Genomic DNA, 27,288 nt, shown 5'->3' with positions numbered 1-27,288 from the left:
GACTCACAACCTGTTTTATACATACAGCTGTTTTCCCTTATCTGTCGGCTTGGCCACAAGTAGGTCCTGCCAGGCAGTATCCAGCACTTCAATCCGGCTTTCAATCCGGCGGCACTTTAATCCAGCACTTCAAAGCGGGTTATCAGTGTCATTTTATTCAGAACCTCGCTTGTGCTATGCTTGTCGTCGGGCTTAGTCGGTTATAATAAAAGCACCAAGACTACACAATTTCTATAGTAGCAAGATGCTATTGAAAACTGATGTCAGTTTGCAACTACACAGGAAAAGGAAAAGGGTGGGATATTAATTGCATCTGTGAGCAAAACGCGCCAGACATCGCACACTACTACCGCATCTCAGTACGCCAAATGACAGTCCTAAAATTACCCGCCTCAAGTGATTTTGCACTGACCATGAGGAAGCAGATGTTGGACATTTCAAAGCGCCGGAATCCCTCTTCAGATCACTGCACTGTACACGAGAAAAAACGTCACACAAGCCTACGAAGCTGCAGGCATTCTTAATCCGATAATGCCACTAGAACTGAGCGTTTTCCTTCTTTCTACCTCACAGAAGACGAAGGCGCCACAATAGTCAAAATGTCAATACTATAACCATTTCTGGAATCTTGCGTACAAATTCAGACTCGTCCATGGTGTCATGGACGAGCCTGAATTTTTCTTGTGTCTTTCTTGTGTCCTTAAGTGTCTGCACCATTCAACAGTCCGCAATAAATACCGCATTAAATTTTATGCACCGAGCTGCTTATGAAGCAATGTATGAAAATACCCAAGAATGCCGTTCGTGCCACTTACGTGGCCTCATTTAGGTTAAGGAATGACACAAAAAAGTGAGAGATTGTTAAACGTAACACCATGTTACAACGAACACTAACACGTAGAAGAGCAGGCCTGTGTGCTTATGGACGCAGCTGTTTATAAAGCCTGCCAACTGCAACTTCCCGACCTATATGAAGGTTTTGATTGGTGTCGTACATTCGTCGAAAATTCCTGACACAAACCTGTGTAGGGATATCAAAAGAGATAGGAGAATAAATCAGTACCCAAATCGTCATGAGACATGTACGCTGAAGAAACGACAATGGCAGTAAGAGTGAAAAGTAACATGCTTAACAGCACTTGTTTTGCGATCGTAAATTCGACACTTTGTAAATATGAAATACGCAGACAAAGATAAACACTACCTTGCCACTTTACGGATATCTACAAAAGCTGCGCTTGTGATACGCCAGCATTTGCGGGCTAGATTAGCTCATGGGCGAGGTTAGGTAATGTAAGTAACACGGACTCCCAGTCATTTCATTAGAGTGCTCCGCGTTTCTATGATGTTGTTAACTGAAATAGCCAAGTGGAAGATCATTCTGCGCAGTTCACAGCCTTATCCTTCTTATGACCTGAAACTCTTTCGTTTTCGAGCTACATGCCCGCAAAAATACGCAGACTTTTCGTGCAGACTATTTCAAGGTCTTTCAGGCATGCATGACTTCATAGAAACGTCGTCTAAATTGTGTCACTCCTTGGTCACGCAATATTCAAGACCAAAAAGAATATGCTCGCCGAATTATACATGTCTGGCGGTCGTTACCGTGATTTCCAGATTCAACGGCCTTCAATTGACTCTCAGTCAATGTTGTGCAAACTTTGCAATATTATATGCTCTGATGCATTTTGCCAGAAGTCATTGGTTCTTCATAGTTATTGCGGAAATAAGACCTGTAACCGAATAATTTCAGAATACCGCAGTACCCGGCATGCGAATACAAGTAAGTACTTTACACTAACCAATGAATATGCAAGAACACCATGAAGAGAGGGCCAAAACACCATCATTTAACGCAACAATATTTGATTCAGCACACATCTAGACCGGAGCGGGTCACCTCTCGGAAGATTGAAGAGGTAGAAGTGAGTACCGCCGTACAAAGTTTTATAACGTGATCAGTTGTTGTCTAGAGCTGTTTTTCCACTGAAAAGTATGCCAATAGCCATGACAGAGCTTGTTTCATAATATTCGACCGTTGCTTCAATATCTGTAAACGTGAAGCATTTCTTTTAGGACTTAAACCCTCCAGGTTCTGAGCCAGACACCTGCGATGCCATGCAAACTTTTTCAATGGCAATTACGAAAGCATGCCAATAAAGAAACGTCATTCACATGCTATCACTTCAATGGCCACACGGCCATCAAAGCAAATACAAATATATCCGTAGATTTTTTCGTGTCTGGCGTACGTGAGCACGATTGTTGTAACCAACGGAGTTCATTTGGCTCGCAAGCAGTGTTATGCTTTCATTTCAATTTTCAAGCACGAATCACGCTTTGTGCTAGCTTAGGAAGTTGGCCGGTAGTATTACTCATAACGGCAATAACACTTGCAATGGAATAAGTTAAGTGCAGCGCCATGACCGAGGATGTGAATGTAAGAAGACATTATGAAATCACAGAAGAATATGCAAGGACACCAGAAGAAAAGGCCATAGCACACGTGCACGGCATTTGGTATATGCAAATGTCATACTCATTACCACGACACCTCTCGGGAAGTTGAAGCAGTACATGTGAGTCGGCCCGTCTGCTAGGGTGGCAATTTGACACGGCCAGTTTTGCTGCCTCTCTGATGTCACATGAACGTTCCATGACGCGCGTAAGCGATGATGTATTGATGAACATATTTTCTTTGAAAAGTGATCGTTTTGTGTAGAGCATGCATACCAATCTCAAAATTGAGATAAATTGATATACTTAAAAGGAATGTTTTACATCTGACAACGTTGAAGCAAGCATCAGATATGATGGAACAAGCTTGCTTGTAACTATCGGTGTGACATTTCAGTACAAAAGACTGCTCTAGACACTCTCTGCTCAGTAAATATGTTTTCAATGCGTCTTAATTTAATGACATAATCGTAACTTGCACGACATTGATTGGAAGCCAACTGACGGCCCTTATATCTGGAAACCGCGCTCATGAACGCCAGATATGTACGCCTCGACAATCATACCTTTCTTGGCCTTGATCGCCGCGTCGCTTATGGAATCCCAGGATTTGAATGACGCTATTATGACGCCATGAATGCCAAGGTGTCTTTCCAATGTTTTCCCGGATACACCTTTCCCCACCTTCGCCGGCGTGTAGCTCAGAAACCAGACGGGCTCAGGTCTTAAGAAGGGCAGGATTGTAAACAGCACCAAAAGATGTTAAATATGTCTCCTTTAGTTTAAAACCGCAAATAAATATGGAACACTCCCTTTAAAAGCACGCCAATGTACAAATCGTATTGTGTAATGTATTATAATAAATAAAGTATATCTTGTTAAGTGTACCAATGAACAAAGTATACCCAGTGAGTTTGTTTCATGATGTCTGATGCTTGCATCAATATCTGCACATATATGGAACACATAATTTCAGTGCTAGCCAATTTTTTAAAATTCTTACCCTGCATGATCCCACAAAGTTTGTCCAACTGCCCGAACAAAAGTCCTCGGTTTCTTGCCGGATTAAATGTGTTTGGAGGGAGAGGGGGGGGGGGGGGGAGGGAGGGCAAGCCGTGCCAAGCAGTGGGGTATCTGGGCGAGACGCAAAAGACGGATCTCGTTGAAATTAGAACTGACGTAACACAATCATTGCATTTTGGAAATCAACATCCAAGACCACAGTGGGCATGCACATAATGCATGTGTGATGGATGCTTGTAGCGTGTTGGTGCTCAGACATTACTGAAAAGAGGCACCACCGAGATTCGAACTCGGGATCTCCTGTTTACTAGACAGGCGCTTTAACCAACTAAGCCATGGCGCCGACATATGACTCACGGGCACGTGACCGGGAAGAAAATCACTTTTTGAAGTGGTGACCCTGTTTTGACATTTTCACATCATCATTTGAGCTTGTCTGCCAGTGTCTGCATTTTTTTTTGCCACACACCTGCCTCCTACCAGTCCGTTTGGGCCGGTAGAGACTGGCTGAATTAAATTGGTCTTTTTTGAAGAACGTTGTACCTCTTCTCCGGGGATTACCGTTAACAAGGCCAGTAGGGCCAGACGTGTTAATAAACCTTACATCCATGATGGAAACCATACGTTCTAGAAGAACATGTATTGCATATTCGAAACAAATACCCAAAACTACAGCTAGGTGACCACGTCAGTGGTGTTGATTGCTCTTTTGTGTTACCGGATAACGTTGAAAATAGACAACACCGAGATCCGAACTCGGGACCTTCTGCTTTCTTGACATAGTCTTCAACTACGTTGACCATGGCGCCCGCGAAGATTTCCCTAGCACGTTATCAGGATGATGTAGCTAGCGGGGCTGTTTCGACAAACTTCAAGGTTTGCCGGCATCTGCTTTTTGGTTGCATACATGGTCCCTACTGGCCAATTTAAGGAGAGAAATTCAAATTTAGGCGTTTCGTTTTTGCGCCAATCCACTCATCATTTGTTCATTTAAAGTTCAGTGCGCAACATCCAGAGTATGACTAGAAATACACCAGATGTGCAATGCAGGCTAAATTTTTAGTTTATACTACGCATGTGGCGACCGGTAACTGAACGTAGCGAACTGAAACGAGGCGCAAGTGCCACACTAGAGAACGTGTCTTAAATGTGAATTAATCATAGATCATATACATGTGCTACAACCCCTGACTTCGAACGCAAAACACTTCAGCTATGGACCCAGCATGCTACCGGTGAAGCTACTGACACCATTGGTCATGTCTCGAAAGTCGAAAATTCGTGGCGTACTATGTATATCCGCTTTGACCCGATGTGCTGTAGGAGTTCAGCTTCTGGAGAAAAAATGGTCATTTCCTCGGCCTTCAAGACAACCTGAATAATCTTCCGCTTGATGCCGGGCACATCGAAATTGAAGAGATAGAATCCATCGAACTTCCAGGCCGCAGTGTGAATTTAGATAGAACCCCGGTCGGTCAGATCAACCGACGGGACAAAATGGTCGGCTATCGGAGTAGCCTGGTGCTGCATAGCGAAGCGACTGTGCGCTTATCTCTCACCTTGCTTGCCAATACACATCTAAGGAGCGGCCAGGTATAACAGCGCGACAAGCTAAGTAACCACAATCTCCACGGCCGAGGCTCTTGATCCAAACCGGCCGGCGCATCATTGCGGCTTCACCTGATAAGAACAGCCCAGTCGATGCGCTGTTGGGCCTAGCGATTTACCAGATCTGGGCCCTAACCAGTGCTAATTTTATGAAGCGAACAAAAAATAATATACCGTTAGTTTGCTTCGCCTTTGTCCGGCCAATACCGGATAAGGGTTGCTTAAGGCCGAAAACAAATCTAGTCTGCCGTCCCTGCCGTGTCGCGGCGCGACCTTGGCCGCGCGGTGGAATGCGACCTACCGCCCCGGGCGCTGACCACCGTCCCGTGGCGGGCCGTACGGGACGCGTGATAGGTGCGTGTGTGCTAGCCCAGTGTGAGCTGACTTATGAGTGGTTGTTCATCCGAACTGAATGTAATGACGTGCCTGCCTGGGATAGCAGGGGCGGTACGCCTCTGGACTCTGTCCAATACAGATCGTAGCATCGCTACACGTCTCTGTCTGACCGAGCTGAGCTGAACCGCTGGACGAAGACATGACAATAGCTGGCCATTCATATTCAATGCTGCGCATCAAACGACAACAACATTTATATTTTGCTTAGAGGCTTAAGCCACGCAACTGCCGACTGTACAATGTGTTGTCCTTAAAGCAGAGGCAGGAGATGCACCCCAGCGGGTTCACTGTCTCCGCTGTCGGCTTCAGCATTCCGAGTTCCCCGTGGATGATGCTGGCACCGAACTCGAAGCCATGCATTCGCCTTGCCAGTGTGCTGCTTGAGGGCAGGGGACATTCTTGACATGCTGGACGAATGCGTGGGCTTTCCAGCTGATGGAGCGTAGTGCGACAGCCTCGGCGACAAGATCCAGTCCTTCCACCGACCCTTGATCAGTGATGCTGGCTGCTAAGTTGAGTCACTGAGCTCCTGCTGGCTAGAGATGCCCTAGGTCTGAACGTGCTGCAGGTTACGAGTTTTCCACAGGAGATGGAACACGCGCAGTGGACGAGCGATCCCCGGCGCCAGTAAAGACGGTTTGTGCCAGCTAGACGGTTAGTGTCAGTTAAACGGTTAGTGCCAGTTAGACAGTTAGTGCCAGTTAAACAGTTAGCGCCAGTTAGACGGCTAGTGCGAGTTAGACAGTTAGTGCCAGTTAGACAGTGAGTGCCAGTTAGACAGTGAGTGCCAGTTAGACACTTAGCACCAGTTAGACGGTTAGTGCCAGTTAGACGGTTAGTGCCAGTTAGACAGTTAGTGCCAGTGAGACGGCTGGTGCCGGGCCCGCATCTGCACCATTCGCCTCTTCAGTCGCCGAATGTCAGGTGGACGTGCTCGCGTCCCGGTGATAAAATGCCTATTGGGTGAGAGGAGCTCCCACGGTGAAAAACGCACGGCGTGAGCTGCCGATATTTAGTTACCCTGACGTACTGCTCTTAGAGGCCCAAGCAGTGCGAAGCGTTTTCGGCACGCATATTTATTTAATATCCAGTTTGTGCACGAGAGTCCTACCCAGGCCTCCTTCCATTGAGTACTTTCCCGGCCCACATTATTTATCTTATGACTGTAGATAGTTCCTGACAGAAAATCAAACGTTACTGGGAACATTTGAATTATTATATCAATAATGATGGGAACAAGGCACTTATGTATGCAATGCAGTGCATTGAGAAGATGCTATGCACCGATATTGGTGGTGGTATAAATGAAGCTATCAGTAACACCGAGGGCCCGATTCAATGATTTGGGGATATTCCCAACGCGTAGTGTTAAAGTGAAACTTACGGAAATCTGAAACGTACGCGTCTGACTGAAAATCCATAACACCTAGTAAACTGACACAGATTGGGGATAGGTGTTCAAACATCGTTATGTGTAATTTTGAATTAGGCTACCATAGCACCAACCAGTCGTGTGGTGTTGAAATGCAAGCTGCTGAAATGCATTGCTTGTGGAGCGTGAAAAGGAGAATTCAATCCGAGTGAAACTTCCCGGAAATCTACGTGTCCTGCTGAAGTGACAAGCACTGAGGCTGGGCTGAGCTTGAAGACATATCGTGATTAATCTAGCCTGCAGGGTGTTGTGCTAACAAAAACATTGGCACCATAGTTGGATCATGAATTGCCATGTCATTTTTTTGCCGTTGGTTCCTCCCATGCATTAGCCGTAGCCGTGGCCGCAGTGTTGAATATTCTCAAAAAGTGGAGGCCAGTGCCACCTAATCCCCCTCCCCATAACCATACGTCATGATGGCAGTCCAGACTAGTCAAGTTTAAGTGGCCATCAAGTACTGTCATGATAATTATATGACCTTGAGTACAAGCTAACTTTTCCAGTGATTGCCACAGTTCGTAGAAGTAATCTATCTCATAGTATTTAACTTAGAGAAATGACAAAAATACATGTTTTCAAATGTTAATGACACGTTATTTCAAACATACAAACCGCCCGTCAACTATGAGCGGTAGCAGGGGCGGCTGCCTAGACTTTGGGAACATTTAACATTAACTCTTTGACAGTACATGGAAAGGGGCGAAGAAAGAAAGAAAGAACTCGCCAGCCCGCCGCATTCCACCCCCACCCCATTCTACACAGATGTTCCGTCGCTACTGCTCCTTTCCGAGGCAAAGATTGCACTATATCTACAACACGCTGCATGATGCAAAAAAAGAAAAAATACAAGATCCTTCAGCGGGAAAAATGATTGCCGATTTCAAGGAGGAATGGCAAAAAAAAAACATGTTCTGCGTGCTGAAATTTTTCACTGCACAGCAGATATAACCCGGTCCAAAGTTCGCTGCTTTTTGCGGGTCAGAAATTGGCGGGTTGGTGGGCTGAAAAGTTGCATCTCTAGTACAGACCTCATGCCACTTTCAGAACTCAAAGCCATGTGCAGTGCACTGGACCATCCAGACTGGACAATTAGTGGATCATTTCTTATAAGAAGTCGGCGACCGGAACTAAAAAAACAGGGCTCATCATGGCCGATTATGCGAATGCGATAAGTGACTTTATGCGTGATGCGTGCAAGCTTGAAACCCGTTTCATGTATAAGTGATGCCTGATGCGTGATGCACGATGCCTGCCTAATTGAAAACGTTTGCACGTCTAAGCGGTGTGTGATGCGTGATGCTTGTGTGCTTGAAATCACTTGCATGTACGAATGGTGCATGATGCGTGTTACATAGTTACATGAATTCGTTTGGGGTATACGTATTCTCCACGCATTTTAATCCTTAGTTGGATAGATACTGTATCGTATCGATCGTTGCCCATTGCTCCTTGTTAAACCCCGTGAATTTTGGTCACTTGTAGAAACCGTGGCTTGCTGTCAAAAAAAAGAAAAAAGTGATCGGCAGGCAATTCTGAATTATGAATTTCCCACTCATATCCGTTTGGATAATGACATTTACCAAAAATATCAATGCATATATCTCTCATATCTCTTGATTTCTCTGGGAACAATAAGGCTAAAAGTACTGTCTTATCTATAAGTTTTTAAAGATAATGAAAATGCCCTCGATGACGTCATTCAGGTTAATGGTGCGAAGACGCGTAGAGGCATTGGACCGACTAAGCCATGGCGCCGCTGGCCGTTCCTCAAAAACGTCACCGAGAAAAAAATCGCCTATGCAAATGGCAACTTGTTTTGACATTGTTGGATGTTCGCTAGTACCTGCCATTCTTCTCATCACATACATGGTCCCTACCAGCATCAGGCAAACATCGCAAGATTTCAATCGATAAGGCTTTCATCAGTAAGTCTTTCAATCCCGTCGCAGAAACCGGATTTCCTATAAGAAAATAAATTTAATTATCGGATCTATCGGATATAATCGGAATAAAAACCCAAACCACATCGAACACACCACAGGGCACACTAAGAAAGTGTCGATTGCTTATATGAGTACCCAGATAGAAGCGAAAAAAGGCACCACCGAGATTCGAACTCGGGATCTCCTGTTTACTAGACAGGCGCTTTAACCAACTAAGCCATGGCGCCGACGATCACCATTTTAAACGCTGCTGAGAAGAAAACCGCTGATGCAATTGCCGCTCGAACTGGTTTTGGTATGTCGCCACCACCCGCTGGCCACAGAAATACGTGAAGACAGGCTACTAACGCCATGGGTGTCTGTACCGCAGAGCAGGAGTGCTATGCGGCACAGTATAACCACGTCAGCCGAGCTTCGCGGCCGTGTGTTCAAGCAGTTTGAGATGTGGTATGCAACCTTTTATGGTCATTATATGTACTTGTTTATGTCCTTTTTACGTATCATGTGCCATGCAAAGGTGCCCCTTATGTATCTTACACGATGTTTGCAATACCATACTTGGCAAATAGCCTTTGTGAGATATAAGAGCTTCGAGCACGTCAAAGGGAAGCGATGTACAAGAATGGGGCCAAAACCAAAATAATCCATCTAAACGTCGTCCAATGACTGAATTCTTCCCTATTCGAAGAGTACTTTGGTATTGGGAAACATTGATCACTTGAATGTTCAGGGTGCTGGAAGGCTGTGTTTACAAAGCCAGGTACAATATAGCAGCGACATATTTGGTGGCCTAGTGACGCACACGCTCAACTTCCACCGATGCCCTCCTCGCGAAATGGCTTACCCGGCCGCTGCGTTAGCCATGAATGTTCTATTCTACCGGCGTTATTCATACCCATAAACGCCGAAGTGCAATCAGACCACCCACCTTGAGGCACACTAAAAGCCTGCTTTTTATGTCGTCACTGCTCAGGCAGCCTTTTCGTTTTACCACGCTGGTTGCCATGACAACTTTGACTGAGATCGTAAAATCCCCACGCAAAGTCACGGAGGCTGCCAAGAATATGTCAGTGAATTACCTGCCATGCGCTTAAATCACCCAGTCCAGAAATAAGGTCTGGGGCTTCAAAGAAAGAAAATGTGTAGTGCTGTGCCGAACCGTTGTTTTCGTGATTTTGACGAAACACTAAAACAAATTATTATGCATGTTGCAAGTGACGCAGTGACACCGCCAAGTGTTGTTAACAGAAAATTGGTCATGAGATGTCACCAAACCATGTTTCGAGACGCGTCCCAAGGATGTCACGCTGTTCTCACAAACAAACATATTTCCGTGGGTGTACGTACATCGTGCACACGCGAGACATGTACCTGGGCTTGCGATATCGTTTTCAAGCGCACATGTAGTTCACTTGGCTGGCGTCGATGCTGATTTGACGCGTCTAAAACGCTTACATAGCTCACTCTTGGGATGCGTATTTCATACAACTTGTGCAACGGTCAATCCAAGCGTTTCGCCATCTGACTTCGCTGCTTGCTGAGTAACACTGAGCTGATGTAAGCTTGTGTAACCCTGTATCAAACGGGTGGCCAGAACTGCTGACATTACCTCCTGTCATTTTGCGGATAGCTGAGTGCATGGCATGCGTCCTGATGATGGCCAGACAGAATTCCACAATTCCACAAATCGTAAGTTGTTTAGTGCATTAGCGAGGAACATTATTCACATAGATAAGACAGTATCATTAGTCTCATTCCTCGGAGAAAAACCAAGAGAATGGGGATGCAGTTGGTTTAAACCCAACTATACTTCCACTTTCCTGATTTTCTCCGAGGAATAGGGCTACTACTATTCTTTTATCCAAACAATTTCGTTAAGACCGTGCACAACATAAGCCTTTAAAGCCAGATCGACCCCTTTTTAGCCGCAGGGCAGCTGGCTTTTGTACATCAATCAGGTCAAAGGCAATCCACGTGTTCTGGCGCATAGATGTCCTTTGGTTCACAGTCACATCCTTGGCCATTAGTCACGGAGGCGGACGAACGGGCGAAGTCCTGAGTCATTTGTTATCATGGCTGCCCTGATTTGCGTAGATTTTCCTTCAAAGAACTTAGGCAGTTTTCCCGACTGACCTCCACGTGGCGCGGCCCACCCCCAGCGCCCCACTCGACCGCAACCCGCCCTGGCGCCCGGTGTTTCCGCTGAACTGCGCGGCATCCCCCTCGGCGCCTGTTCACGGCGCTAATTGTGATTTACCGGCCTGCACGCACCGCGACACATTTACGACACGTCCGAATCATAACCGGACGGCCCGCATACCCCACTTGGCGCTGAGTTACGACACGGCCCGCCGCGGACACAACACAGCTCCATCGGAGCCGCGCGCAGGCGACAAATAATCCGCGCCCAGGCGGCGGAGTGCTGCCATTGCCACGGGCTGCCATATGGCACGGCGCCAGGACGGTTTGAACTGTGCGACTTTAATGGCGGCGCATGAGAAACGGCCCTGTTTGCCGGCTGCTTGTGGATTTGCGTGAAAAATGGCCAGAATAAATTCAGCGAATGCAAAATCCTGCCCTTTAGAAAGTCATGAGTCGGTCTAGAACTGCTCAGTTAAACCTGGCTAAGTAGATGTTTGGCCTGTCGTGGACTCAGCGAAACGGAAATGCAGAAATGTTGGTGGGAGCGTAAAGGTACGAATGTCGGAAATAAGTTCGTGGCCTAGCCTGTTGGTAGAGCAAAAGGCTGCTCCTGGGACAGGAAGATAACACAAATCAGTAATCCATCGACGAGCACGATTCGACGTTTTAACTGTTACGGTTGATCCACTTTAACTGCGCGCTATCTGACGTCCTGACGCAATAACGCGCGTACCATTTTGGGGTCACGCTCATTCCAGCGAGCTTCATCTGGCGTCTTGTATCATTCGCTGATCGTGCTTGTGCTGCCCGCACGGGGCCGGCGTGATTAAATTATCGATTGGTGGCCGTCGCTGCCGGGCTGCCTTGGATCACGTCCGGACGGACCGCGCCTGCCGATCGGCCGCCATCGACCCGATGGCCGGGCCGGTTTGATTTGCGGCCGCGTTTGACGTTGAGTGGATAAACCGTAGCGCTGAAGCCGTCTCAACAGACATGCAAGGGCTGAAGCGTTGATCTGAAGGGCGGTGGGGCTCGTGAACGGGACGGCGCCGGCTAAAGCGCGGCTGCACACACTGAGGTGGCTTATCCGCCGTTACAGTTGTCCAATATGAAAGTGTCTCCGTTACGTTTATTCTATCTATCCATATCTATCTATGTATCTCCGTATCTATCTCCGTATCTATCTATCTCCGTATCTATCTCCGCATCTATCTATCTCCGTATCTATCGCCGTCTATCATCGCCTGTTTACTATGTGTGACGCACGTACCCAAGTAACATTAGGGGTATGTTTGTGACTAAGTTTACTGTTATGCACACTTAATAATGCCTTATGTGGTGCTAGAGCTTTGTGAAACTTTTGTCTTATGCCGTCATAGGAGCAACGCCTTCATGAAATAACTTTTTACATTTCAACATTTGTGACAGATAAATGACGAACGACAGATGAACATTTAGGGAATGAACCTGATTATCTCCAGTTTAAAATGATCATGCAACCAAAACGATACCAATGGCTTCCAAAGTCACGCACCAGTTATTGCAAAATCGCCCAAGAATGGTGCGTGGCTTGGAGCAAAATATTCAAACGGATACAACGCGCCTGCTATACGACGCGTGCACGCCATGCCACGTGCACGCATGTCAAGCGCGCACGTGCCATACTGAACATGTCTTGCCCATATTTCGAAGCTGATGGATCATAGATGGTGTGTTTCCACATCTTTGACCTCTGCTCTGGTCGCAATTTACGCAACCGACAATTGCTCGCGCCGCAGCCAGGGCTGACGCCGAGTGGAAGCGCTGTAATAGTAACGATTGACATGTCCACTACGGCGAGTGAAAATTGCACGAAAAACGTGAGCCAGAGTATGCCCGCAACAGGAATGCGGGGATATAGGGATGCGGGATATAGGGCCGCGGATGATGGGAAGGGGTATGGAATGGGGAATGGAATGGGGAGGGGAATGGGATGTAAATGATACAACTCGGAGCGCGGTGCTCAAAGGATTGACGCCGCACTTCACGGGCTGCATCAAGGCCGAGGGCAGGCAGGGATCGATGCACGAGTCGAGCAGGTGAGACAAAAAGAACTCCCAACAGATACGCAAAATACCCGATGTTGGTGCGGATCTTCACTGTTCTACGAACTTGGCTGCACTGTTCTTAGCCACTAAACAAAAATCTAATTGATGAATACCTTTGTTACTTCCCTTTTCTCAGAACGTCTAGGATAAAGCTTTATAATGCATTTAAAGCCGCACGATTCGAAAGGACAAATCCATAAGATAAACCTGCACCATCTGATTATTATCACCAGCGAAGCGTCCAGTTATGACGGAAGCGAGATCCAGTCGTTTTTTGTAGCCTTTCGGTGCACGTGATCGGCCAGCACTACTGGGCTGGAATCGCTACGATTCTTTAAGCATGGAGACGCGACCATGTGTATGCGTAAACACCTGAAAAGCATTTACAGAACTGAAATATATCGTAGCGCAAGGAATCGTTTGAACCGCAGTAAAAACAGTCGAATTTTCGTGACACTAGTCGTTCTCAGCTGCGGGGTCCAATGTTTTTCCTCCTCTGTTTGTCTTGGCCCTAATATATGTATGTATCAACGGGGTCCATGTCGTAGAGATGATCTCAGTATTTTCACTCTTGAGACCACCCTGAGCTGGATAATGCAACAGCGACACTCCCAACGATAATATGGCACCGACGCTTCAAACGCCGCTTTTCAGCCCTCATCTTCGCCCATTCGTGACTGCGGCCAGTGACAGCACAGCCAGGACCTTTCGCGGTAAAAGATTTTCGCGGCATTTCCCACGTCTTCTGAATAACCTGCTGTTGCGGACTGTTTGTGGACACAGCAGCCGTCGCGCGATGCGGACTGTGGAGGTGGCACACGGATGTGAATGCGGACAACCCGATGTGGACTGTGTGGACATCTGCATTTGTGGCGCACGCTAGCCGCTGTGTTCCGCGTTCGGCGACTTCGGCGATTTCGCCTCGTGTCGGTGGACGCCGCTCCCACGTCAGCACCCATCTCGCCGATTTCGACCATGCGCGGGCCGCAGACCCATGACCAAATTTGCAATGCAAATCGCGCCGAAAACGCGCCGGCGCGGGCGGCGCGTGGCGCGCTGGTCGCGACAAATGTGGCGCACCGGACGATATGAATACATTTGCATGTGAATGGTACAGCGTACGCGCCTCCGCGGTGGGGAAATGTTCTCCTGAATTGAACTATTCAGGGCGAAGGCGATTGTTATTAGAATGGATGTGAGGGCGATTGAGCCTCGAGGGATAGCGCTAGAAATACAAACGTGCGTGGTGAGACCGTGTGTTTAACCTTTTATCTGGATTGATGTTAGTGACCTGGCGGCTTTCAGGGCAGTGGGAGTCAAGTGGGAGCTGATCAAACTTCTTGGGCGCCGTGGGGGGAGGGGGGGCGGGAGGATGTGTCCCTCTCTACCGTCGGATAGGGGGGGGGGGGGGGGTACATTCCCCGCTACCCTAGCAAGCTTCTTGCGGAAAGCTATATTTTTCACACAGATTCTTATCAAATGGCACATACTCCCAATTTTTACCATCATGAAGTTATCGCAAATCGGAAAGATTGCATTGCTACAAAGCCAGTACAATGCTACTGGGACTCTAAAGGACCCCTCGGCTATATTTCCCCTATGCTGGAAGAGCACGTTAAATGCCTTCTTCATGTGCCTCATGAGCACGTTGAATGCCTCAAGTTCAAAGCCAGATTAAGCAAAACGGAAACGTGAAAAATAGCGTTAAATTGTAGTGAACGTTGTGTTTTGCAATATCCCTGAATCCTCAGGCATGGTTGTTATTTTAATATGCTTTTAATCACCGTTGCGCACGTCAAAGACCGTCTAATGCTTCCAACACTTCTATCGTGGTGCTTTTTTCAGAAGTTTAATAAATAAAATGCATACAACCCTGCAGCTTTGTGCATGCTTTCTGTTTATTGCGCATCTTAAAAAATCTCGCATACAGGCGCTTTGCATGATAGTGCCAGGATTCAATATTCCATATACCTGTTTCTCACGGTACTCTATAGAGCAGGAATAGCAATTTGTACGACAGCTTTAATGAATTTTGCTTTTAAAAATATGTTCTAATCCAATATCGTTATATCTTTGAAAATCGTCTTTGCAACAGCTTTGGTGTGATCAAGTTGCAACTAGGAACTAATACAAGGTCTCGATGGTCAAGGTGTCGATTCCTGAAACTTCTATCAGTAGTAAAATATAATGGTTGAACTTATTTGAGTCAATAGCTAAATACATAGAAATGAGAGCATTTGCTGACGTTGTTTCATTTGATCATGTCATGTCATGTCAATGTCAATAAACTAAACTGCGACAAGTATGACTCGAAAAAGAGCATAGCCCCATAAACCAGGAGTTTTACAATATGTAGTGGGCGATTTCGCAGGAATTATGTGCAAGCTCTCATGATTTCAGAGGAAGTTTGACATGGCTTCCGTGGGACAGGTTTCGGTTACGTGCCTAAGAAAATGGTACTGCAGATTTGGCGGGCATTGCGTCGTTTCGTTTTCACGGCTCGCTGGAAAATCGGTAAGGGTCTCAAATGTCCCCTACCGGACATGGGCATGGTTTTTTAACGCGTACTACACATGAAACCTACAACTTAAAGGGAATGTTTCACCCTTACATGGGGTTTTGAACTGAAACAGCCATCTTGAGGACCTTTTGATACAGTTCACGGTCATGCCCTTTTTAAGGTCCAAAACCCTCTGGTTCCTGACTTACACGCCCCCAAGTGTGGCAAAAGGTTTATTGAGGGATTATTTCAAAACCACCTCCACAATGATGATGTCATAGAAACGTCATGCAATCGCCATGATATTACAGGCTTTTTTTGCTTATGGTAAAAAGCAGCATGGCCGCTGACCCAGTCGCAAAAGCGATGATGTGGCACATATGATATGGAAGATGATTAGCTGTTTGTAAGATTTCGCTGCTGAATGCGTGCCGCGAATGTTGGGACGTGACCATTTTCGGGTTGTGCGGCACTCCTCGTCGACGGGATATTTTCCTTATATCTAGGCCATGGGTCAAAGTTATAAAAGAGAACACCACTGTCTGCAAAAAGTACACCGAAAACAGAATGACGCTCTCCCGAATGTTTTAAAAAAGAAGATGCGACGATAAATCTGTCTTTTTTTCTCCTGCTGGCGTTTTTTCTTCATTTACTCGTATATTTCTTACGGACAGCTCGGTTGCTGCCGTGTGCACCGGAGCAAAGAATCTCACACGGTTTTCTGGGTTAGCAAGGCATTATGTAACTTGGGAAACATTAAAGAAAATTTAGACATATATTTCTCTAAATAGTTCACACATATGATACGACAAATTTAAATTTTGAACAAAAAATTGTGTTTTACAAGAAAAACCTCCTGAGCTGCATCACCATGAACCTCCGCTGGGACTTTGTTTTGAAGGGAGGTCACGGTGAAGTTTGGTATTGTGACTGAAGATCTGTGTGGAAATTGTGAGAAAACCTACAATTTGATAGTCCCGCGAGCTGTACAAATGTGAGATCACACTTATTTGACAAAAGAGCGTGAATCAGGGGCTTGAAATGGGCGTGATCACCGGTAGTGCGTGCCAGTGGCTTCTATTGATGTTAATGCGATAAAAGTAGTGAAGCTCGTAAACTAAAAGAAACGCTAGCACCTATGTTGCAGGGGTATGCAAAGACAAGTTGCTACTTGATTATAATCTTGCCAACATTTTGAGCCTATTGAAGAATTTCAGCATGTAATTAATCCATCGCATGCCATTATATTAGCAATTCATTTCGTCTGTGGAGGCTGGTCTGCGCAGTCATTGATACACACATTTGGTATAAGCTCACTTGATACAGCTTTGCGGAATTGTCTTTCCCTCAAGAATTCTGAATTTTGTACGCAGGCAAACATTGCTTGCGAGTCATGAATGTCATAGTCTTATCAGATGATATGATAAGATGATAGATGTGAGGAGGTTTAGGGGGCTACTGCATCAAATAACACATCCTTGTAAGGTGATAAGATGATCTGCAACTTGTGAGATGCTGGGTGCTGAGAAAGGTGGAGAAGTATTGCTGTTGGTTTCTTAGATAGTGCTCGAAAATATTTCTATCATGAGCTTTGTGTGCACTAGCAGCTTTACGGCTTCGATGCATCTTGCATTCGCTCAAATTCGTTGCTCCGCGTGCAGGTAGACAGTCGGCCACGTGACCACCGACTGGGTTCGCAAATCTCATAGTGCGCGCGTGACTGCTTGCCGGGCTCACGTGACCTCCTGCCGGGTTCGCACCTGCCCCAGCACGTGGGTCACGTGACTACCTGCCAGCTCACTGTGACTGCCTGTTCCAGGCCGTTGTTGCAAAAGCTAGGCTCGGATTTTTCTTTTCCTGTGTGTTTGTACTCTATCACTTCACGTTTGATTCTTTGCCCTTTGTATGCATGCTTGTTGTAGTCTGCCATCTGCTGATAAACTCCTTCGCTTCATGCCGGCAGCATCGCCTGTCTGTTCCCAGCTAACGTAAATCTCTCCAGCCATTTACACCTGTCGGCTTGTCCAGGCCACAGTTATTATACACATCACATCAGAGCGATGTCGGCACGTGAGCCGCCCGTTACGCTCAGCACGTCCGACCGTGAACTCGATCCCGCAATGCCGTCTTAGCCGCTCCGGAATGTTCCCGGGCCCGCACGCGCGAGTGCAGAGGTCACCAAGCAAACACCCTCGGGATGTGTAAACTGATGCATGCTGCGTATGTTGCAAACGTGACCCGGCCACGGCCGCGGCTCGTACTCGTTAGCGCACTCGTACTCGTACTCGTACTCGTACGCGAGCGAACCACGGCTATCTGTGAGTATACCAGTGACTAACTGTGTTATAAGATACAAGTCGATCCTCCTCTCTTTAATGAGCTTTGAGAAGATGAACACGAATATTCGGATAGACGTGTTACATGGGTCACGTGACTGCTTTCCAGGCTCGCACCTGACCCGGCACGTGGGTCACGTGACTGCCTGCCGAGTTCGCACCTGTTCCAGCGCCGTGCACCCCGCGCCTCCCCCCCCCCCCCCTCTCTCACGAAGCCATGAATGCGGAGGCGATCAACCGACGGTCCCCGATCCGTTGTGCGCTTATTGGATCAGGATTTGCACGGACCGATGCACCGACGGTAGCTCGGGGGGGGGGGAAGTGAGAGGGTCGCCGCGGAGTGAGAGGGTCACCAAGGAGGGGAGGGTCGCAGGAGAGGAGAAGGCCACCGGGGAGGAGAGGGTCACCGGGGAGGAGAGGGTCACCGGGGAGGAGAGGGTCGCAAGAGAGGAGAGGGCCACCGGGGAGGAGAGGGTCACCACCGAGGAGAGAGTCACCGCGGAGGAGAGGGTTACCGTGGAGGAGAGGGTCACCTTGGAGGAGAGGGTCACCAGGGAGGAGATAGTCACCGGGGAGGAGAGGGTCACCGTGGAGGAGAGGGTCACCGGAGAGGAGAGAGTCACCGGGGAGGAGAGGGTCACCGGGGAGGAGAGGGTCGCAGGAGAGGAGAGGGCCACCGGGGAGGAGAGGGTCACCGGGGAGGAGAGGGTCGCAGGAGAGGAGAAGGCCACCGGAGAGGAGAGGGTCACCGGGGAGGAGAGGGTCGCAGGAGAGGAGAGGGCCACCGGGGAGGAGAGGGTTACCGTGGAGGAGAGGGTCACCGCGGAGGAGAGGGTTACCGTGGAGGAGAGGGTCACTGTGGAGGAGAGGGTCACCACCGAGGAGAGAGTCACCGCGGGGGAGAGGGTTACCGTGGAGGAGAGGGTCGCCGTGGAGGAGAGGGTCACCGGGGAGGAGAGAGTCACCGGGGAGGAGAGGGTCACCGTGGAGGAGAGGGTCACCGTGGAGGGGAGGTTCACCGTGGATGAGAGGGTCGCCGTGGAGGAGAGAGTCACTGGGGAGGAGAGGGTCACCGTGGAAGGGAGGGTCACCGGGGAGGAGAGGGTCAGCGCGGAGGAGAGGGTTACAGTGGAGGAGAGGGTCACCGAGGAGGAGATGGTCACCACAGAGGAGAGCGTGGCCGTGGAGGAGAGGGCCGCCATGGACGAGAGGGTCGTTGGGGAGTACGATGGTCGCCGTGGAAAAAAGGTCGCCATGGAAGAGAGGACCCCTGCGGAGTGAGAGGGCTGCCGCGGAGGAGGGGGCCGCCGTGGAGTGAGAGATTCACCATAGAGGAGAGGGTCGCCGCGGAGGAGAGTGTCGCCTTCTTTCGAGGAAAACAAACATGCGGAAGTGCTGAATAATGGCTGTCACAAAGACACTATATGTGTGACATACGTCACTCCGCATATACGTCATGCCGCGTTAATGATACAAAATAACGCAAGCTATTCAGATATACAAGGCTGATGTAAATATCTAGTTTTGTGTCGTCTGCTTGGGAACACTTTTCGAAAGTTTCGGCACTGTCATCTTCCAACAGCGCAACACGCGCCACTCGTGATAAGATAACTGAAACGAACACAATCCAGATTTACGACGTCGCTCGAACTTTGTAAGAAAATGCAAACAATATCTGCCTCCGACAATGCATGCATAAGTCTTCTTCACATGGGAACAAGCTAGGCGCCATCGACGTTTCTCATGGCGTTCCCAAGCATCGTTCATCCAGTGCTTTGCCGCCCTGTCTTGAGTAGCCCGGCCGGCCCTCCGCGTGCAGATGGGCCCCTGATTGCTGACGCCGCGCGTTTCACGCCCGCTGGACACGCGCGTACGGATGGCCCCTATTTGCCGGGGGCCGATTATTCGATATTCAATCTCGCGGCGCGCCCATAATCAGCCCGTCATCCGTCTTGCGGGTGTTCTGCGGCACGCTCTGCCGCACACAATGGACCCGCATCCGGCGCCTGCAGTGGACAGTCCCGTCGAGCGTGGGTGGCCCGGGCGCGCTCGGCCGCAGGGGCGCACCCAGCGGCAGTGAGGCGGCGCGCGCAGGTGCGACCGGTAACGACGATAGTGAACCATGCATGTGTAAGGGACTTGTATGGCCATTTTCCCTGCAAAACTCTTGTTTGTTCGGTCATTTGGAATGTATGCAATCCTCAAATAAACCAGCTACCAAAGCGGACTAGTTATATAACGCAAAAAATAAATATACGATGCACAATTTTAGCCTTGTGACTAAGACAACGAAGGCATTTGTCCCATCATGTATGCCGGGTAAAACAGCAAAAAAGAACTGTTTTACGAAATTAGCGCCAAATACTACGACTAAATCACCATAAGACGGCTCGGTGATGGCAGATCGATCACCTGTGTTGTCGGATGACATTTTTTTACAGATTTGATCCGAGCCCTGTGCATGGATGGACCTCAGGGATCAGAACTCACGCTTAGCAGTACGTGCTGCGTGAGTCCTGACCCCTACCACCCGATCGCGCAATTCTATGTCAACGGCAGAATTTGGTGGTAAAAGCTTAACGTGCCACAATGCTCGGCACGGTCCGTCCTGCCCTCTGACGTCAAGTGACCTTCACCGCGACCGCTGCCACCGGCCGCAGGCCATACCTGTCAAGGGCAAATAGCGAGCGTCCTAAAGCGACTCGAGCCCACCCCGCCACGGGTGGGTGGATCGGAAGACAGGCACTCTAACCAACTGAGCCACTGGGACGAACATGCATTTAAATTTACTTTCATTGAAACAACTGGCAACATTGAACACTGAAAAGGCGTCGCCGAGATTCCAACTCGCGGTCTTATGTTTACTTGGCATGCATTTTGACCAACCTAGCCATGGCCCCAGCCATCACCGCCAAACACGCGACTGCGAAAAAGTCCCGTGCGTAACTGGCAGCCTATTAGCGCTGCCTTGTGAGGCACCAGATACGTGCTCTTTATGCGGTTCGGCCTTCAGGGACACCACCTGTGTGCTTATTGGGTGGTACATTCTGAGGCGCCGGATTGATGACTTGGGGGAGCCGCCATCTGAAATCACAGATCTTTTATCTGTGTTGATAAGTGATTTTTTCTCTCGATCACGTATCTGCGTAATAACAACCGGCGCCATGGCTTAGTTGGTTAAAGCGCCTGTCTAGTAAACAGGAGATCCCGAGTTCGAATCTCGGTGGTGCCTGTTTTCAATGCTATATGGCAATGCAGATAGTGATTCTGTTGCCATCGACGAGATGAAGTGAGATGAATCATATTACCCTGATAACCGTATGGAATGGCAGGAAGCGTTTTAAAATCTGCGTTTTCGAAATCAACAGCCACAACGGCATCTCGAACACCACAGCACTCGTCAGTAGTGACAGGTTTATTATTTGCTATCGTATTGCATCAAAAAGGGACCACCGAGATTCGAACTCGGGATCTCCTGTTTACTAGACAGGCGCTTTAACCAACTAAGCCATGGCGCCGGCTGTCGCCTTTGAAACACGTTATCACGAAAAATTCCTCATGTAACTGGCAGCCTATGGGTGCTGCCTTCTGAGCCGCCAAATATGTGAATAGATAAACGGTGGTCATGCACACACGTTACACACAATACCACATATACACCACATTGAAATATGTTCTTTTCAATCCAGCGAAAAGACCATGCTTTCTTGGTAAAAAGCACACCACGAAGTTTTCAAGTACGAGCTCCTGTCCTCAAAAAAATAGAAAGATTAGCTCCATGGTAACTCCGGCTGACATAAGCCGGGAAAACGTAGCTCTTTGCTTGGCCTTCAGTCAGAAGTAAGTTTCCTCACCCCCAGCTATGACTTCAGGTCGCTGGGACAAACTAAAAAAGCTTTATAACAGCATTGCGCTTCTTCCCACAGTCGCGACCGTTGTTGTCATGGCAACCACAGTGTGCACCTCTACTGGTACGAATAAATGACGTTTGTGATTGGTTCAGCGGGCAAGGGCCTGTTACCGAGGAGTACACTGGTGGAAGTCTGAACCAGAGCGCCACATGGGTCATGTGATACTGACATTCCCAAAGTCAATGTGTGCCTCAAAAAGAGCCTCTGTGATTAGAGTCGTAGGGTGGAAATCAAAGGCGAAGTAAAGCGTTTCGCTGTATCCGGGTGACTATAGCTTCAGGTTCGCATATCTTGTTGCCAATCATTTAAGCCTTTGTAGCATTTAGCATACCAACGTTTGGACACATTTCTGTGTTTCAAACATCGCATAACTCAAATGTTGGAAAAGGCAAGGCGAATGGAAGGTATTGCCTTCAAAGTGGTGAGCAGGGTGCCAAATGATATTGATGCCAATGGATCGGTTACATGAAATCGAAATTCTGAACTATTCAGAGCGATTTCAAGAAAACTGATGTTACTGATCAAATTGCACGCGTCTGGTGTAACCATGAGTGACAAGCATAAAGAAGATGAAATACTCCCTTTAATATCTTTTTGCCAACAGTTCCATCGGGTTGCTATGGGCGAGGGCCTGACCATGGTCTCAGAATGCACCCTCCACAGTTTGCATATGTGGGGCATGAACAGGTAGCGCCCCCAGAGCATGTATATTTTGCCTCAGAAGGCACCACCCATAGATCACATATCTTGTGTCTCAAAAGACAGCAACCACAGACCACACATCTTGTGTGTCAGAAAGCAGCACCCACAGGTCGCCAGTTAAGAAAGTAATTTTTGTCGATCACGTGTTTCGACAACGATTAGCCGGCGCCATGGCTTAGTTGGTTAAAGCGCCTGTCTAGTAAACAGGAGATCCCGAGTTCGAATCTCGGTGGTGCCTGTTTATGGTGTCTTACGATAACACTATAATGAATCTCTCGCCATCGATGACATGAGGAGAGGTGAATGATGTCGACGTCAGCGTTTACGGAATCAGCGACAAAACTATTTTAAACACCACGAAACGCCCTGATGGTCACAGATTGAGTATGTGTTATCACATTGCATTCATAAAAAGGCACCACCGAGATTCGAACTCGGGATCTCCTGTTTACTAGACAGGCGCTTTAACCAACTAAGCCATGGCGCCATCAATGATCCTCACAGCACTTGACCACGAAAAAAATCCGCGGTGTAACCGGCAGCTTGTGGGCGCTGTGTTCTGAGACACTAGACATGCAAATGAGAAAAAAACGGGTTACACATACACATTACATGAAATAAAAAATTTGCACAACTCCCAAAAAACAACGCGCATGAAATGAACGCTCCACGAGTACCGGCAAACCTGAACAATCTGGAGTGGAATGAATTAATTGACTGGAAAAAGGTTGGTTGAGGCAGAGTGCAAGGAAAAACAATTGTAGGCGAAGGGAAGGCAGGTGAAAAATATGCTCTATCAATGCTGACCGTTGGCAAGGGCTCATGGGAAAAGGCCGGTGTGCCGAGAGCGCCGGTTAAGTATGGTCTGACCAAACTGTGATATCAGGCAAACGCAGCCAGTCCTCTGATGTCGAACATTGCATTAACACATTTTGTCGGACTAAGTAAAAGGTATCTTGACAAGTTTCTTCAACTAAGCGAGAAGTCATCACCCGGTGAAAGACAACAGGAGCGAGTCCTCAAGCTTGACCACATCACAGATTTGTTAAATGCTGTCATGGAAAACTAGAACTCCCATTCCTTCCAAAGTAACTCAAACTTCCAATGTTCTAATACCCTTACTTATCAAAGCACAGCAGCCACTCTTCCCGATATTGTCAGAAATTATATTTAACACCATTGACAGACACTGCACTTCAGAGTTTAAAAACGGGTTAGGTGTATGCTTGTTTAATAGAAAGCACACCACGGTGTTTTCAAATGCGAGCTCCTGTCCGCAAAAATTAGAACTATTAATTCCATATTAATTCAAGCTGACATAAGCCGGTTTAACGTATTTTTTTGTCTTGCCTTTAGCCAGAAGTAAGTTCGTACAGACCCAGCTATGACTTCAGGTCTCTGGAACAAACCAAAAAAGTCTTGTGACGGCAATATGCTTCCTCCCTGCAGTCGCGACCGTTGTTGTCATGGCAACCAGTGCGTACACCTCTACTGGTGCGAGTAAACGATGTTTGCGATTGCCCCCTGCTGACAAGGGGCCTGTTACCGAGCAGCACACTGGTGGAAGTCTGAACCAGTGCGTCACGTGGATCATGCGATACTTCCATTCCCAAAGTCAATGTGCGCCTCAATACAGCCACTGTAACTAGACCTATAGGATGGAAATCAAAGGCATAGTAAAACGCTTGGTTGGATTCGTGGAATTATAGCGTCATATTCGTATATACATTTTTGCCAAGCCTTCGAACTTTCATTGCTTTTAATATACTGACATTTGGACATCTTAGTACGAATCAAACATCACATAACATGCATGTTTTAAAAAGCAAGGCAAATGCAACGTGTTGATGGTAAGCAGGGAGTCAAAGAAGATTTCTTTCAAGGGATCGGCTATTGAAATCGAAATTCTGAACTTTTCAGAGGGCTTTCAAGAAAACTGATGTTGCTGATCAAGTCGCATGCGTCTGGTGTAACTATAAGTGACAAGTACAAAAAAGATGGGTGCTGCTTTTGAGGCTTTTTAACAGGAATGTCATCGGTTGATGTGGGCGTCGGCCCGACGATGCTCTCGGAAGCCATCTTCCACAGTTCACGTATCTGGTGAATGGACAGGCAGCACCCCTAGAGTACATACCTTTTGTCTCAGCAAGCAGCACCCACAGATCACATATTGTGTGTCTTATAAGGTAGCACCCACAGCGCACACATATGGTGTCTTAAAAGACAGCACCCAGAGGTTACCAATTAGGAAAAGTGAATTTTCGGTCACGTGTTGAGGAACCGGGATTAGGCGCCGTGACTTAGTTGGTTAAAGCACCTGTGCAGTAAACAGGAGATCCCGTGTACGAATCTCGGTGGTGATTCTTTCTTAAAGCTTTTCGATAGCACGACAATAAATCTGTCGTCATCGACGAGATGAGGTGGGATGAATCATATAATCGTGGAAACCGGATGGAATAGCAGTAGATGTTTGGAAATAAGCGTTTCCGAAGTCAACAACTTCAACTACATTTTGGATAGCACAACATGCGATGATGGTGATGGATTGACTACCTTTGTTATCGTAGTGCATTAAACAGAGGCACCACCGAGATTCGAACTCGGGATCTCCTGTTTACTAGACAGGCGCTTTAACCAACTAAGCCATGGCGCCGGCCCTCGCCCTCCAAACACTGTGAAGCACGAAAAAAAAATCATGTAATGGCACCCCCGCAGGCGCTGCCTTCGAACTACCGAAATAAGTGAATGGGTAAATCTGGTTATACATACGCATACACAATCACACATGTCCCCACATCCAGGCACATGGCTCATTAAAGAAGCGCATTACGAGTACCTGAAACCTAAACAATTTGAAGTTGAACGAAAATTTGACTGGGAAAAGGTTGATTGAGGCTAGCTGCAGCATAAAATGATCGTAAGGGAGGGACACGTGAAGAATCCAATTTTGACAGAGCTGACTGAGACAGTTGTAGTGTGACTAAACTCAATCGTAAGACAGTCAGTCCTCTGATGTCACGCATTTTGTAACATTGTGTCGGACGGAACGAAAGGCATCCTGAAAGATATTGTTTTCAATCAAGCCAGAACACCACCATTACTCGGTAAAAGGCATTGAAAGCAAGTGCTCAAATTTAAACCTATTACAAATCGGTGTTGTATTTCTTGGAACAGGTTGAGATGCGACAAGGCGGCATCACCTCAATAACGGCCGACACTCAAACAATGGTCGTACATAATCGTTGAAGACACGAACTAAAAGCCTCATCATTGAACCACGCTTGATGTGAGCACGGCGGTATTTTTACGCTTCGGACGAGAAAGCTCAGCGTCCTGCTGCTTTCGGGACCTCACGGTCTATTTGTTACGCAAAGGTGAGAATGGTTTCCAAGGGGCGCGAAATCGCGAATTGGTCGGCAGCTATTTAAAAAGTAGGCCACCTTGTGCTTGGCAGTAGCATGACGGTGGTGGACGGACAGCAAATACGAAGATGTTGCGCCTAGCTGGGTGCATTGTCAGTATCCAATCTTTCGAATCATTGACAGGGCCAATCCCAGTCCTCTTGACTGGTGAAATAAGCTGCATTTGTATATATGCTTTTGGCATATTTATGCTTCATAACAGTACACAATGGCAGTCACTTATAACACGTTGAAAATATCGGTCAGAAAGCAGGCGAGCAGCCAGGTCCTGGGATTCCGCCTTGTGAAACACTTAATGCATGATCTGTGGGTACTGTCTTCTGAGACACGAGATACGACCATATTTGGGTGCTGCCTTCCGAGGCATCAAGTATGTGCTCGGTGGGATCCAGCGTCTGAGACACAGCATATGTGAATCTGTGGACTCTACCTCTGAGACGCCATGATATGTGATCTGGTTGGTACTGTCTTTGAGACACCAGATCTGTGCTCAATAAATGCCGGTCTTTCTGGGACAACGAGATTCTGTGATCTGTGGGGGTTGCCATCTGAAATACAAGATTTATGATCTGCGGGTGCCGCGTTCTGAGACAAGTGCTACGTGATCTGTGCGTGCTGCCTTCTGAGACTCAGATATGTGTCTTATACTGTGCAGCCTTCTGAGGCGCGCCGCTCTATGTGCTCTGTGGCGGCTGCATTCTCGCCACACCCGGATTTGTGATCTAAGGGCTTCTGCCTTCTGAGACACTATATATGGTGCCCTGTTGGTGCTGCCTCTGGGGGTGCCAATGAGAGTCAGTCCACTGTGTTGTCATGTGCGTGTTGAGTCAGATCAGATCAGTCAGAGTGAGGCAGATCAAATAGCAGCCAACAACCGACGACTCAGAAGACAGCACTCACAGAACACGATTGGTGTCTCAGAAGGTAGCACCATAGCTCACATATCTAATGTTTCAGAGGGTTAGCACCCACGAGATCAGGTTTTTTGTTCCAGTTCGATCAGGAATTTTTTTGATGCCACGTATTTGACGTTGGTAGCCGGCGCCATGGCTTAGTTGGTTAAAGCGCCTGTCTAGTAAACAGGAGATCCCGAGGTTCGAATCTCGGTGGGTGCCTCCTTTCAAATACACAGCGATGACAAAGATCATCAGTATTATCACTATCAACACGTCGCACGCTGTTTTAAGATGTGGTTGTGGTTACTGAATTCAAAACGGGTACTCGAAATGTTTAGTGCTATTTTATCCGGTCTCCATGATTATTTGTACCGCCTCACTCAGCCCGTCGATTTTAACAGATTCATTGCTAGTGTTACCGTATAACATTTAA

General features: G+C 47.6%; 7 non-coding genes across 7 annotated transcripts; 2 read left to right on the top strand and 5 right to left on the bottom strand.

Annotated features, from left to right (window-relative positions):
- Positions 1 to 3,749: 3,749 nt before the first annotated feature.
- On the bottom strand, positions 3,750 to 3,823 carry TRNAT-AGU (transfer RNA threonine (anticodon AGU)). The gene has a single exon. It is a non-coding gene; the product is annotated as a tRNA-Thr (tRNA).
- Positions 3,824 to 9,012: 5,189 nt separating this feature from the next.
- On the bottom strand, positions 9,013 to 9,086 carry TRNAT-AGU (transfer RNA threonine (anticodon AGU)). The gene has a single exon. It is a non-coding gene; the product is annotated as a tRNA-Thr (tRNA).
- Positions 9,087 to 21,082: 11,996 nt separating this feature from the next.
- TRNAT-AGU (transfer RNA threonine (anticodon AGU)) lies at positions 21,083 to 21,156 on the top strand. The gene has a single exon. It is a non-coding gene; the product is annotated as a tRNA-Thr (tRNA).
- A 212-nt stretch (positions 21,157 to 21,368) lies between these two features.
- Positions 21,369 to 21,442, bottom strand: TRNAT-AGU (transfer RNA threonine (anticodon AGU)). Its single transcript has one exon. It is a non-coding gene; the product is annotated as a tRNA-Thr (tRNA).
- A 1,259-nt stretch (positions 21,443 to 22,701) lies between these two features.
- On the top strand, positions 22,702 to 22,775 carry TRNAT-AGU (transfer RNA threonine (anticodon AGU)). Its single transcript has one exon. It is a non-coding gene; the product is annotated as a tRNA-Thr (tRNA).
- A 175-nt stretch (positions 22,776 to 22,950) lies between these two features.
- On the bottom strand, positions 22,951 to 23,024 carry TRNAT-AGU (transfer RNA threonine (anticodon AGU)). Its single transcript has one exon. It is a non-coding gene; the product is annotated as a tRNA-Thr (tRNA).
- Positions 23,025 to 25,116: 2,092 nt separating this feature from the next.
- TRNAT-AGU (transfer RNA threonine (anticodon AGU)) lies at positions 25,117 to 25,190 on the bottom strand. The gene has a single exon. It is a non-coding gene; the product is annotated as a tRNA-Thr (tRNA).
- Positions 25,191 to 27,288: the final 2,098 nt, after the last annotated feature.

Source organism: Pollicipes pollicipes, unplaced genomic scaffold (genome assembly GCF_011947565.3).
Source record: "Pollicipes pollicipes isolate AB1234 unplaced genomic scaffold, Ppol_2.1 Scaffold_7262;HRSCAF=8765_pilon_pilon_pilon, whole genome shotgun sequence".
NCBI classification, from domain to species: domain Eukaryota; kingdom Metazoa; phylum Arthropoda; class Thecostraca; order Pollicipedomorpha; family Pollicipedidae; genus Pollicipes; species Pollicipes pollicipes.
Note: the sequence above shows the minus strand (reverse complement) of the source record. Positions and strands in the feature narration are given on the sequence as shown.